Below are 13,139 nucleotides of genomic sequence, written 5' to 3' on the forward strand. Positions count from 1 at the left end.
ACCACTTAGACACAAAAGCACCGCTGCTTTCATTTTGTCTTCTGTGATCTTGTTAATCATCAGGAACCCTTCGATCCGCCCCAGATGCGCTTCCCATCGTTCTGGTTCGTCGAAGTTGAAACGGAATTTGCTGGTCGCTCTGAACTTAGCCATGTTGCGCCGGTCCTAAAATTCTGCTTCGCTAGGAAAAAAAAGTTTCAGAAAATTTGCCTTTCCTGCTTCTGAGTGTTTTCAGCAATAGGAAGGTTCCTTGGGAAAGATTTGCCTTTACACCTTCCTTGTGACTTCAGCTCCATTTGAAACAGCATCCCACCTTCGTCGCCAGTGTTATATAGTGGGCTCTGGACCGCATGGCCAAGATGGATGACTCAGGACACCGGGGTTCAGCATACCAACACTTTATTGATGTAGCACAGACTGGGCGAACCAAGGGGCAACTGCCCCACCTATATACCTAGCCAGGTATACTTGTGTCACTACGTTTTTTTAAGTGTTTGTCAGCTCCGCACATCTCACTTTGTTTTTCTGCCAGCTGCATAGTAATCTTATCAATGTAACCAAGGTGATTGTCACATGTTCAGCCATGTTATGGTTTCATGCCTAGCACTGCTGTTCACTGTGCATGTCTACAAAGGTTTTCTCACTTTACTTTTTTTTCTTCTTCTCTTTGCATTCTGTCTGATGAGAAGATGTAGTCAGTTAGGAGTTTTACTTTGCTTTCCAATTAAAGTTTTATATACAGTAGAATGTGCCTCGGTTTTGTTTATTTTTACCTGATGTTTACCATGTGTTGTATGAACCACGGTCCATTGCCCTCTGATATGGAAGTATTAATTATTTTCCCTGACATTGGTAGCAGAGGATGGGTTTGTTTTTATTTTTAAGATTTATTGCTACTAATAAGCATATAGTTAATTATTCCGGCGACTGAAGAACGCTGTCATTAATTGCTGCAATATGCCAAAGAAAAAGAGGAAGAAGGCCCGTTATCAGCCTGCTGTGGAGGAGACAGTTACTTCAGAGATATCTCCCTTCAAGTTTACAGACTCCCCTCGCATCTCCTACACATATTGGAGAAGAGAATCCAGCCTCTGAGTCAAGGTCAGTTTCACTGTTTTCTGATTTTACTCAAGCTGACACCCCCAGAAGTAATTTACTCTGGTGGAGCACAGGCTATTTTTGAGGGGCTTGGTGCTAGGCCAAAAGGCTCATTAGAAAAGGGAGTGATGCATTATTTATTTATTTATTTATTTATTTAGATTTGTATACCGCCCTTTCCCGAAGGACTCAGGGCGGTTTACAGGGTAATTAAAACAAGAAATACAAAAGTTAAAAACGATTAAAAAAATTACAACAGTCCCTGAAAAAGTAAAAGCCCCCAATTAAAATTAAAATTAAAATTCTCAGCCTGGGCCAGAGAGCTCGAAGAGCCAGGTCTTCAGGTCCCGGTGGAATGAACGGAGGTCGGGGGCAGTCCTCAGCTCCACGGGCAGCTGGTTCCAGAGGTCAGGCGCACCCACTGAGAAGGCCCTCCCCCTGGGTGTTACCCGCCGGCAATTGTTTACCGGCGGCACCCTGAGAAGACCCTCCCTGTGGGAGCACACTGGATGAAGGGAGCTTGATGCTGGCAGCAGGTGTTCCCTCAGATATCCCGGACCCAAGCCATTTAGGGCTTTATAGGTCATCACCAGCACCTTGAATCTCACCCGGAGGGCAACTGGAAGCCAATGCAGCTCGCGGAGTAGAGGTGTTACATGGGAGTATCAGGAAACCCCCATCACAACTTGTGCGGCTGCATTCTGCACCAGCTGAAGCCTCCGAGTGGTCCTCAAGGGCAGCCCCATGTAGAGAGCATTGCAGTAGTCTAAATGGGAGGTCACGAGAGCATGAGTGATTGTGCTTAGGGCATCTCAGTCCAGGTAGGGTCGCAACTGGCGACTGTGCAGGAGAAGGTTTTGCAAAGTTATTGTGAACAAATTTAAGCTTTTGACAAAGAGCTGCAGCAGGCAAAGGCATATGCATCAATGATTAAGCAGCAGGGGAGAACACTCTGCTGGCATACACATTCCAGATTCAGCCATATTGCCTTCTTCTCCAAACCCAAAGCCACACCCACAAGATTCAGCCATATTGCCTTCTTCTCCAAAGCCAAAGCCACACTCACAAGATTCAGCCATATTGCCTTCTTCTCCAAAGCCAAAGCCACACGCACAATGGAGTATTGTGTCAGACGAATGGGAACAGGAGGCTCCCATGTCACAGTCTCCTGACCAAGTGCAGTTTCAAGTGACACACAAAGATATCAAGGCTACAATGATGCCTGAATCTGATGTTATAGCACCATTTGCTGGTGAATCTGTTTTACAAGATAGAAATGCATTTCAAAGAATGCAGAATGCATTTTCACAGATGTCTCTTCAACAAGCATAGCTCCAAGCTGTAATACCTCCACGTTCATCGGGTGCTCCAGCTAGAATTCCTATTAATACTGCTACTATCCAGGTTCCTGTTCCAGATGGAGCACAGCAGCTTTCAGCACAGGTGCAGCCTCCACTGGTTTCCTGAATACAAAGGCCAGTGCTAACTGCAGGCCAATTTAATGTAGCAGCTCAAGTGCCAGCGCCTCCTGCTGGCCAGGGTGGAATTGCAGCTCCAGTACAGCCACACCCAGCACCACTACCCATGGCAGCTCCAATTCAACTGCTGCAAGTCCAGGCACAGGCACTGGCGCCTCCTGCAGGCCAAGTCCAAATTGCACAACCTGCACAGGCAGCACCTCAAATGTATGTTCCTCAACAGGCATCTCCTATTGTACCAGTGGCTGGTGATTCAAAATTGAAGTGGTCAGGACAAAATTACATGGCATGGGTCAGTGAAGTTGGACTTCTGCTCCGCAGAGAAGGTACCCATCGCATGGTATTTAATCCTCCTGCCCAGCCATGGACGCCTGACATATGGGACTTAAATAATAGAGCATGCACAACATTATTGATGTCAATGGACACTAAATTGCAGCTCACATTTTCACAAGATGCAGCTGCCCAACAAATATGGGCTCAATTAGAAGCATGCTATCGGCCTACGTCGATTGAATCTACATGTTTGCTTTTGTCCGAGTTCCAAGGCTCTAGATTAAAACCTGGTGAACATATTGGAGAACACTTAACTAAAATGAAAGGAATAAGAAAAGAACTGGGTGAAAAGGGCTATCCTATTGATGACTTTTAAATGATCAGCATTATTATTAACTCATTGAACTATGAATGGAAAGATGCTTTTACCAAGATTAATCAAGTGCCCATTGCTCAACGCACAGTGGATCATGTATGCAGATTTTAAACTGAAGAAGAGGCACTTATGCAAGCCGCACCACATTTAAGCGGACCACCTACATCAAGAGCTCCAGCGAGGCGTCCCTTTTGTGGAAGAGCCTACGTTCCAATGATGCCAAGATGTTACATCTGCAATCGTGTGGGACATGCCACCTGGGATTGTCCCCAATGATTTCCAGCACCCGCCATGTACCAACCCAGAGGAACAGATTCCACAGGTGGCAGAGGTAGAGGTGGATGAAAAGGTCGTGGTTGTGGTCCCAGGTGTGATCTGCAAGCTCCACTTGCCACATTGGCTTTAACCAACGATCCACAACTTCAACCAGAGTAAGACAGACAACTTTTTTGGACTTTGGACAGTGGAGCAGCATTACATGTTACCTATAGAAAAGAACTTTATACAGAGATGCATGAGCCTGAACCTGAACTTTGTGAGCTTTACTCTTTTTTTAATCATCCTGTTCAGGTCATGGGAAAAGGAACTGTTTACATTGAAGAGCTCAGTGCATTTATTCCTGATGTTTATTATGTACCATCAGCTAATAGTAATTTGCTTAGTCAGAATCACTTGTCTAGGGTATCAAAATTCCAGGTACATCATCTTGAAAAAGTGAGTTATGTAGTTAAAGACGGAGATATTGTTGCTGAAACCATGTTGATTGGTGGTGTTTATTACTTAAAGCCAAAGTCTAAGCAGCAAGAGCAGGCAAGTATACAAGCTCCAAAAAGGGAAAGCGCAGGCCCAGTGAGAGATGTCCCAGAGAGAGATCCTGTTGCTATTTCAAAGGCTCCTAAAGCCAACAAGAAGACAAGTAAGACACAGGTTGCTCACGGCAAGCCTGAGGTTCCTAATACATATGCTAATGTTAGAATTCACTAACTGGTAAACCTTTGCATTACAGGTGTATTCATAAGTGGCATAGAAGATTGTGTCATGCCAGTTTCTGTGTTCTGAAGAAGATGCTAGAGTTTGCAAGAGGTTTGGATCTAAAGGGGTGTAAGGTGTTCTTGGATTGTGCTGTCTGCAAAAAATCCAAATCCAAAGCAGCAGCAATTCCAAAGTGTGCTATAAGCCTGTCAACACGCATTTTTGATTTGGTACACAATGACATTGTGGGTCTTTTTACACCGACACTTGGTGGTAAAAGATATGCCCCCGACCTCCGTTCATTCCACCGGGACCTGAAGACCTGGCTCTTCGAGCTCTTTGGCCCAGGATGAGAATTTTAATTTTAATTTTAACTGGGGTTTTTACTTGTTCAGGGATTGATATAATTTTTAAAATTGTTTTTAACTTTTGTATTTTTCGTTTTAATCACCCTGTAAACTGCCCTGAGTCCTTCGGGAAAGGGCGGTATATAAAAATAAATAAATAAATAAATAAATAAATAAATAAATAAATAAATAAATAAATAAATAAAGACTTTGCCGCTCTTCTCTATACCCAACACGAGGTCAGCATTGCCAGAATTCAGAGTGATCGTGGTGCTGAATTCATGTCTTAGCGTTTCCAGGACTGGATGCGTAGGAATGGCATATGACACCAGACCTCGGCTCCTTACACTCCAGCTGAAAATGGAGTGGCAGAACATAGAAACGGGGTTCTGCAAACAATGATGCATTGCCTACTTGAAGATGCTAACCTCAGTCTCCCATACTGGGGTGAGACTATTAAATATGCTAATCATATCATCAACCGTACTTGGAGTAGTGTAATAAATCAGACCCCTTATTTCATCTTATATGGACACAAGCCTGACCTCTCTCATCTCCATATTTTTGGTTCATATGCTATGGTGAATATTCCTTTAGCTCAAAGAAGGAAAAGGGGTCCTGCAGCAAAAAGGATGAGATTTATGGGTATTGATTATAATTCCAAATGGAGCAAATACATTGACTCTTCTCATGTAATAGTGATCTCCCAATCTGCTACTTTTGAGGAAGATGCTGACTGGTCCAGGATTCATTCTAATGATCCTGGAGTTTATTTTCCTACAGATGCTGCTGTTAATGCCATGCAGCCTGGTGACCAAGATGCACAGGCGAATATTCCTTCCACAAGTTCTTCTCAACCTACTGTTTCGTCTTTGCGAGCTGCTGATGCTGCCCCTGGCGACGATGATGAAGACAAGGACGAAAAGGAAGAAGAATGGACGGTTGTTCCGAGACCTTCCAAGAGGACCACAAAGGGAATTCCTCCAAAACGGTATTCATGGCAAGTAACGAAAGCACCTTTACCTTTGATTTGTAATGTTACACTTCCTCCTGAGAAGTTCACACAAATCAAACATCTTCCTGAATCAGAGCAAGATAAATGGTATGAAGCAATGCAGGCTGAAATGGACAGTCTAAAGAAACTTCAAGTGCAAGCCTGCAAGCCCTCCAGCAAACAAGAAAGTTATTGGCACTCGATGGGTCTACAGAATTAAAAAGAAGCCAAATGGTGAGTCATTGTATAAGGCCAGACTTGTAGCCCAGGGTTTCGCTCAACATTATCCTGAGGACTATACAAATACTTATTCACCTACAGTGCGGACTGAGGATGTGAAAATCGCCTTAGCCACTGCAACTATCCTTGGTTTAGAGGCTTTCCAGTTTGATGTTGAAACGGCTTATCTACACACTGATCTTGATGAAGAAATCTATGTGAAAGGTCCTCCAGGTTTCCGACAGCAAGAAGGGGATACTTTCTACACAAGAGTCTTTATGGTCTGAAACAGTCTGGTTTAATGTGGTACTTATGTCTTTCTGACAAACTAAATTCAATAGGCTTTATTAAGTCTGAAACAGATGAATGCGTGTTTCCAAAAAGATCTGATAATAGGTATGAGATAATTCTTGTTTATGTTGATGATATTGTTTATATTGGTCCAAATAAGCAGATGAGTGAGAATTTTGCTAAAGCTTTACAACAGTTTTTCACATTGAAGTCTTTAGGATATATTAACATTTATTTGGGTGTTCAGGTTGTCAAAACTCAGAAGGGGTTTAGTCTTACACAAGAAGATAAGATTGAACAACTATTGCATCACTGCAATATGAAGGATGCTAAACCAGTGAGTAAACCCATGCAAACCGACTTTCACAACTTGACACATGAACCAAGTCCTGAGTTCGAGTATCAAACACTTTATCACTCAGTCATTGGGTCGCTGCTGTATATTAGTAGTTGGAGTAGACCCAACATTGCACTTAGTGTTAATCTCCTATCACGACACGTAGGCAAGGCAAAATGGTTTTATTGTACATGGGTTAAGAAACTATTGAGATATCTAAAACACACTAAAAACATGAAGTTATTGTTAGAACCCACACATACTGACTATGCAGAGTTATGTTGTTATGCAGATTCTAATTGGGCGAGTGATAAGAAATCATGCAAAAGTACTTCAGGTTATATGATGTTTTTAAATGGATGTCCTGTTTACTGGCATGTGCATAAACAGAATTTTGTTTCTTGTTCATGTACTGAAACTGAATATGCTTGTGTTTCAGATGCATGTAATTCTCTTACGTGGTTTGATGCCTTAGTCACAGATATCTGGACACACCCGATTCGACCAATCACTGTGATGGAAGGCAACGAATCTCTGGTTTATATATCTGAGAATTGCTTTACAGGTTCAAGGTCTAGACACATTGACATCTGTTATCAAAATATAAGACAAGCTGTTAAACAAGGTTTTGTTAAATTGCAGTATGTGCCTACACATGATCAGATTGCTGATATGCTGAACAAACCACTTCCTACAGCTCAGCACGAGTATCTGCACAACAAGATGTGCCTTATCTGAGATCTGCATTACTGACAAAAGAAGGGGATGTCACTGCGTTTTTTAAGTGTTTGTCAGCTCCGCACATCTCACTTTGTTTTTCTGCAAGCTGCATAGTAATCTTATCAATGTAACCAAGGTGATTGTAACATGTCCAGCCATGTTATGGTTTCATGCCTAGCACTACTGTTCACTGTGCCTGTCTACAAAGTTTTTCTCACTTTACTTTTTCTTCTTCTTCTCTTTTTATTCTGTCTGATGAGAAGATGTAGTCAGTTAGGTTTTTCTTTGCTTTCCAATTAAAGTTTTATATACAGTAGAATATGCCTGAGTTTTGTTTATTTTTACCTGATGTTTACCATGTGTTGTATGAACCACGGTCCATCGCCCTCTGATAGGGAAGTATTAATTAATTTCCCTTACAACTTGGAACCAATCCCAATATCTGGATTTCCCGCCAAAGACTACCCTGCCAATCTGGGCAGGGCACCCTGCCACCTGGTGGTGTCAGTAGCTTATGTCTGTGTAACATCCCCTATGTACATAACAGTACTAGCCCTGTGCTCTTCCCCAGTAGCATATTGGACACCTTCCGACCTGAGGGGCTCATCTTCCAGCGTCATATCTTTTTGCCTTTTGGTACTGTCCATGGGGTTTTCATGGCAAAGATACTGGAGTGGGTTGCCATTTCCTTCTCCAATGGATCATATTTTGTCAGAACTCTCTGCTATGACCTGTCTGTCTTGGGTGGCCCTGCACGGCATAGCTCATAGCTTCATTGAATTATGCAAGCCCCTTCGCCACGACAAGGCAGTAATCCATGAAGGGGACAATGAGATTACATGACGTTTAATATTTCAGAAGATAAGAGTTCTTATTATATTTTTTGTATTTATTAAAGCAACGTTGTTCCTTGTTTGTGTTTCATGTTCTGATTAGTAAATATTCTCATAGTCTGACTGAAAGTGTCCAATTCCAGTCTGTTTCAATTTGTTGATGCCTAATATGTCTCTGTGTTGTCAATTTGTTTCATCTTTTATTGCATTGAAAGATGAAACATCCATTTCCATGTTAATATTACTTACATTCCAAGTTCTCACTGTAATTTTGTTTTTGCAGTTTCATATTTTCTTGTTCTGCACAGTGACATCTAGATGTCTCAAAAATTAATTTAACTATATCATAAACACTATTACTTTTCTGAAAGATCTTCAGTGTCATCTACCTGAGAGTATATCATCTGGCAACACATCATCAGTCACTTTATTTTATCTATCCATGTGGTTTTCTTGCTAAAACACAGAAGTGGTTTACCATTGCCTTCTCCTGTGTATTATGAAATGATGTCTTCGCCATGGTCATCCATGTTCAGCATCCTCCTGTACCACTCCTTCCTAATAAAGATGCTTTAACTATAGCTGGGATAACCTTGGGTGATCCTGCTAGGTGTATATACGAGCCTTGGTGGAGCAGTGGGCTAATGCCTCCTTAAGTAACACCAGCTGCCTGCAATTAGTGCAGGTTCGCATCCCACCAGGCTCAAGGTTGACTCAGCCTTCCATCCTTCCGAGGTAAGTAAAATGAGGACCCAGATTGTTGGGGGCAATTAAGCTGACTTTGTAATAATGCCGCTTGCGGGGGTGTGTGAAAGCCCTAATAAGCAGGCATATACATAGAATGAAGGCTACTGCTAAGCTTGTAAGCCGCCCTGAGTCTTCGGAGAAGGGCGGGATATAAATGGAATTAAAATAAAAAATAAAATAAAATAAATATACTCTTGACATACACTTCCAGTATTCGACCCTTCCAGAAATATGCCACTATTTAAATGGGGAAGCACAGGATTTATAGGATGTGGGTGCACTGCATAGATACTTTAAAGAAAGTAAAGGGATCAATTTTATAATATATTCTACACATAATTATTACATCTCCTTTTGATTCTATGAATACTCAGAATTAAGGAACTGAATGGTTTCAATCAATGACTGTTCAGAAATCAGTAATGGACAGCTGCTATGAAAACAAATCCCAGCATATATGGCTTATAAAAAGATGTTATCCATTCATTGTAATAAACTAACAAGTTCTGCATATTGAGTGTAAAACTGTAGAAGAGGAAGCATCTATTTAACATGGCATTGCATGTTATGATTGCAAGGAAGAGTCTATTTGTATAATGATCAGCACATTCATTAACAAAGTAATTAAACCTCTTTTCTCCATAGTACTCTATTAAGAAGACCAGAGTTTAGGCCTTTTGCAGAATGGACTGATTGAAATTCAAGTTCAGAGGTAGGCTAAAGAACATGGTGGATATTTTACCATGAGAAATAAAATGGTCACAAAGACAATTTTCAGGATCCATTTTGGATCAGTCATCAGGACCAGAGGTTTAGTCTTCTGAACTTTTGGACTAGTGCTGGAACCTATCCTCTGGGAACTTCTCTCTCTTCAAAGAACATATGCTTTGGACTTTTCCATGCCCGGTATTTATATGGTGCCTAGTAGAGTATGGCTTTTTAATTGGTTGATTGGGGTGTTGATGGATGGCTATTAAGTCATTGGCTGTTGTTTCCTTGTGCTGCCAAGTCCTTGGCTCCTAAGTAGTTTTACTTGGTATTTAGAAGATTAAGTACTTGGAAGACTAAACCTCTAATCCCAGTGACCAACCCAGATTGGATCCTGTAAAATTATCCTGGGACATGTATATTTGCCTTCATTTGTGACACAACTACTTCATTTGCATATGAGCTTTATCTGAGTGGGGGGGATCTTTTTTGTGTGTTTAAGATTTTATAAGGATATTTATATTTGTGCTATTTATTTACAATGACAGTGCTTTGAAGTTTGCCTCATACAAAGACTGTGGGGCAGGTCCAGGAATGGATGTAGTATATAACTTCAATACATTTGATGGCAGATTTCACATTTGAATTCTAATAGTGTAATTTTCTTTTCCTTATCAAGAGTTCTACTGAATCTTTACAGCTGAACTGAATTAACCCGCAGAGACTGATAGCTCACATTAATTTCATTATTTCCCTCTCCCCTTCCTTCCAGTATTCTTAATATTGAAATTTAATTTGTGGACTGGAAGCATACATTTTTTCCAGTAGTCTGTAGGGAACAGCCAGACATCTATTCCTGATTATTTAGTTTTCTAGAATATCAAATACTATAATAAACACAACTTTTGAACAAGAAGTTCAGAGTGACACTGTTAATTCTGGATTAAGTTTTAAAAAGAAATAGAACCTTCTTAGAACCATATATGGGATTAGGCAAGATTATGCATGATTCTGGTAATAAACTCACAAGTCTATCCTACCATATTTTACAATGCCCTAAATCTAATTCCAAACAAATTGTTTTAGCCTTGTATAATTATTGTATATAGTTTGTTAATGTACATAATTATTCCTTATTAATGTTTTTGTAATTCCTTCTACCTAATTTATTTTGGCAATGCTTAAAAGAGATTGTTAATGGTATTCATGCATTCTGTATAAATTATCAGATAATTCCAGCAAAATTAGTTATTAATAGAATTATTTAAAAAGTGGTTACAAATTTTAAATATGTATCCTCATTAATCATATATATATAATCAAAAGGCAATATTTCCTATTAATATATGATACGTGGTAATCTTTTCTTGTACATCTCCCTCTCAGATTTGGTATCAATGAAACATCAGCATCAGGAACTTACCTAGCAATACTGTACTGCCATTAAAGGACCAGTTTCCTTGCTGCTGCTTTGTTCTAGGACACACACACACACACACACACACACACACACACACACAAACACACACACAAACACACACACACACAGAGAGAGAGAGAGAGAGAGAGAGAGAGAGAGAGAGAGAGAGAGAGAGAGAGAGAGAGAGAGAGACTAAATGAATGAATGAATTCTAAATTGGAAATGCCCTAGTGATTTTCCTCCCAAGTGCTAACTGATCTTGCTTAATTTTCAAGCTCAGAGTATATATTGGTTACTTGTTGTTCCCTGAGAAAAAGCAAGGTACAATAATTAATTACTTAATACTAGAATGTCATTGCTACTATTAGTATTATTAGTCATGTACCAAGTAAAATAATATCAATCTCAGAATGGATTTGGTATAGTAATAATTTCTCTACTTTTCATTTATAGAAAAAGAGGTGAGGTATTATTGTATAGGTCCAGCCTTAATTTTGACTTTTTCAACACTGTATTGCTGTATGTCTGATCAATTCTGCGCATTGCAGATATAGAAGCAGGGCTCTGCCCTCTACAAACAGAACAACAGAATAAGATTTGCAAGGGATTTTGGAGATCTTCTAGTCCAACCTCCTACTAAAGTAGAAGACCCATTTCAGACAAATGGCTGTTGAGCTGTGTGCTTATGGGATCCATTTTTTTCTCCTTTTTTGAAGATGGGAACTACATCAGTTCTTTTCCAGTCTTCTTGTAGTTCCCTGGTGCTCCATAACCTTTAAATATATGGACCTTTAAAGTGGTATTGAAATCATTCTTCCAGCAAACAAAAGCAATATTTCTTAAAGTATGGTATTAGGACCCCACGGGTCCCCCAATGTCCTCTCAGGGCCCATCAAAATTATTTGCAGCTTATATTGAAAAATAATACCCATCAAAGCGAGAAGTGGTAGTGGCAGTAAATGTATCAGTTTTAATTTTTAATACAGTAAATATTGATAAATACAACCCATAGAAACAAAAGCTCTTTTGAGGTCCTCCATAATTTTTAAAAATGAGAAGTGGTCCTAGAGAAAAAAATTAAGAAACATTAATTTCTTTTCTTTTCCACTGAAGAATTTCCATAGGAACACAACCTTAGTTAGGAAAGAGTAAATGACATTTTCCTTGCAAAAAGATTATGGATTTCATTTAAGCCAAACAGCACCATTTATAGCAGAGATCCCCAAACTATTGGGCACCAGGGACTGGTTCCATGGAGAGAGATTTTGACCATGGACAGGAGGAGGCACAGTTTTACATGCTGCCTTCATCCTGTGGATGGGGCTTTCCTTGTTTGTGCAGACCGGTTGCTGGCATGCTGCGGCCCAGTACTGGTCCACAGACCGGGGGTTGGGGACCCCTGATTTATAGCACCAACAGAAGGGTGACCATAGAGTTTTAATTCTATAAAAGTGTTTGAGCAAAAATTTAGCATTTTTCTACAATCTTTTCAAAAAACCTTGTTTTTAAAAAAGACTACGTTTTTTCCCTAAGACTGCAGTCATACAGCCACAAACAGGTAAATGGTTAGGAAGGAAGACAATGTGGGAGGCTTATTGGGAGGATGGCAATAATGATTCACTCTGTTGCTGGGTCCCTAGTACAGAGTGCACCATAATTTGTGGAAAGGCCTAAAATAAGCAATATTTTGAATTTTGGAAGAAGTCTTCTTTCCTTAAGCCAATTCCTAACTTGACAAATCATGTTAAAGTAGGCTTCTAAGAAGGTATGCAATTATTGGTATTACACATTTGAAAGAGAGTTTTTTGAAAAGTAAATAAGCTTTTCACATTGTAAATCCCTAGTAATTCCCAAAAAGAGTTCTTCAGTTATTAGAAATTAGAGAACCACTGAACTCTAAAAGAAACATACAGAAAGCTGTACTGATGTGCTACAAAAGAAAAACAAAACAAAATGGGAATATGGGTAAAAAGATGTTGTATCTCAATGAGTTTATTAATAAGGAAGTTTTTATTTGCATCATAAATCTTTAACAGAGCTTAGCAGTTTGCCACTCTTGAGTGAATTCTACTGTAATGGAGCTTATAATCTTTTAGCAGGGTATTTAAAGAGATAAAGCACTCTCAAAAGTAATCAAACATTGCACTAAGACTTTATTACTGAAAGTGGAAAGTATGTAAGAATGTACAAGAAAATGGAGGATAGTTTATTTTCATGCTTTATCTTTTTTAAAAAGTCAAATTTATTTTCTGTTTTTTCATCACTAAAAACAATCACAGCACAGGACACAATTCATATTGTAGTTCATTGGATACTTGTTTCC

The sequence above is a fragment of the Vipera ursinii genome (genome assembly GCF_947247035.1).
Source record: "Vipera ursinii genome assembly, chromosome: Z".
Classification (NCBI taxonomy): Eukaryota; Metazoa; Chordata; class Lepidosauria; order Squamata; family Viperidae; genus Vipera; species Vipera ursinii.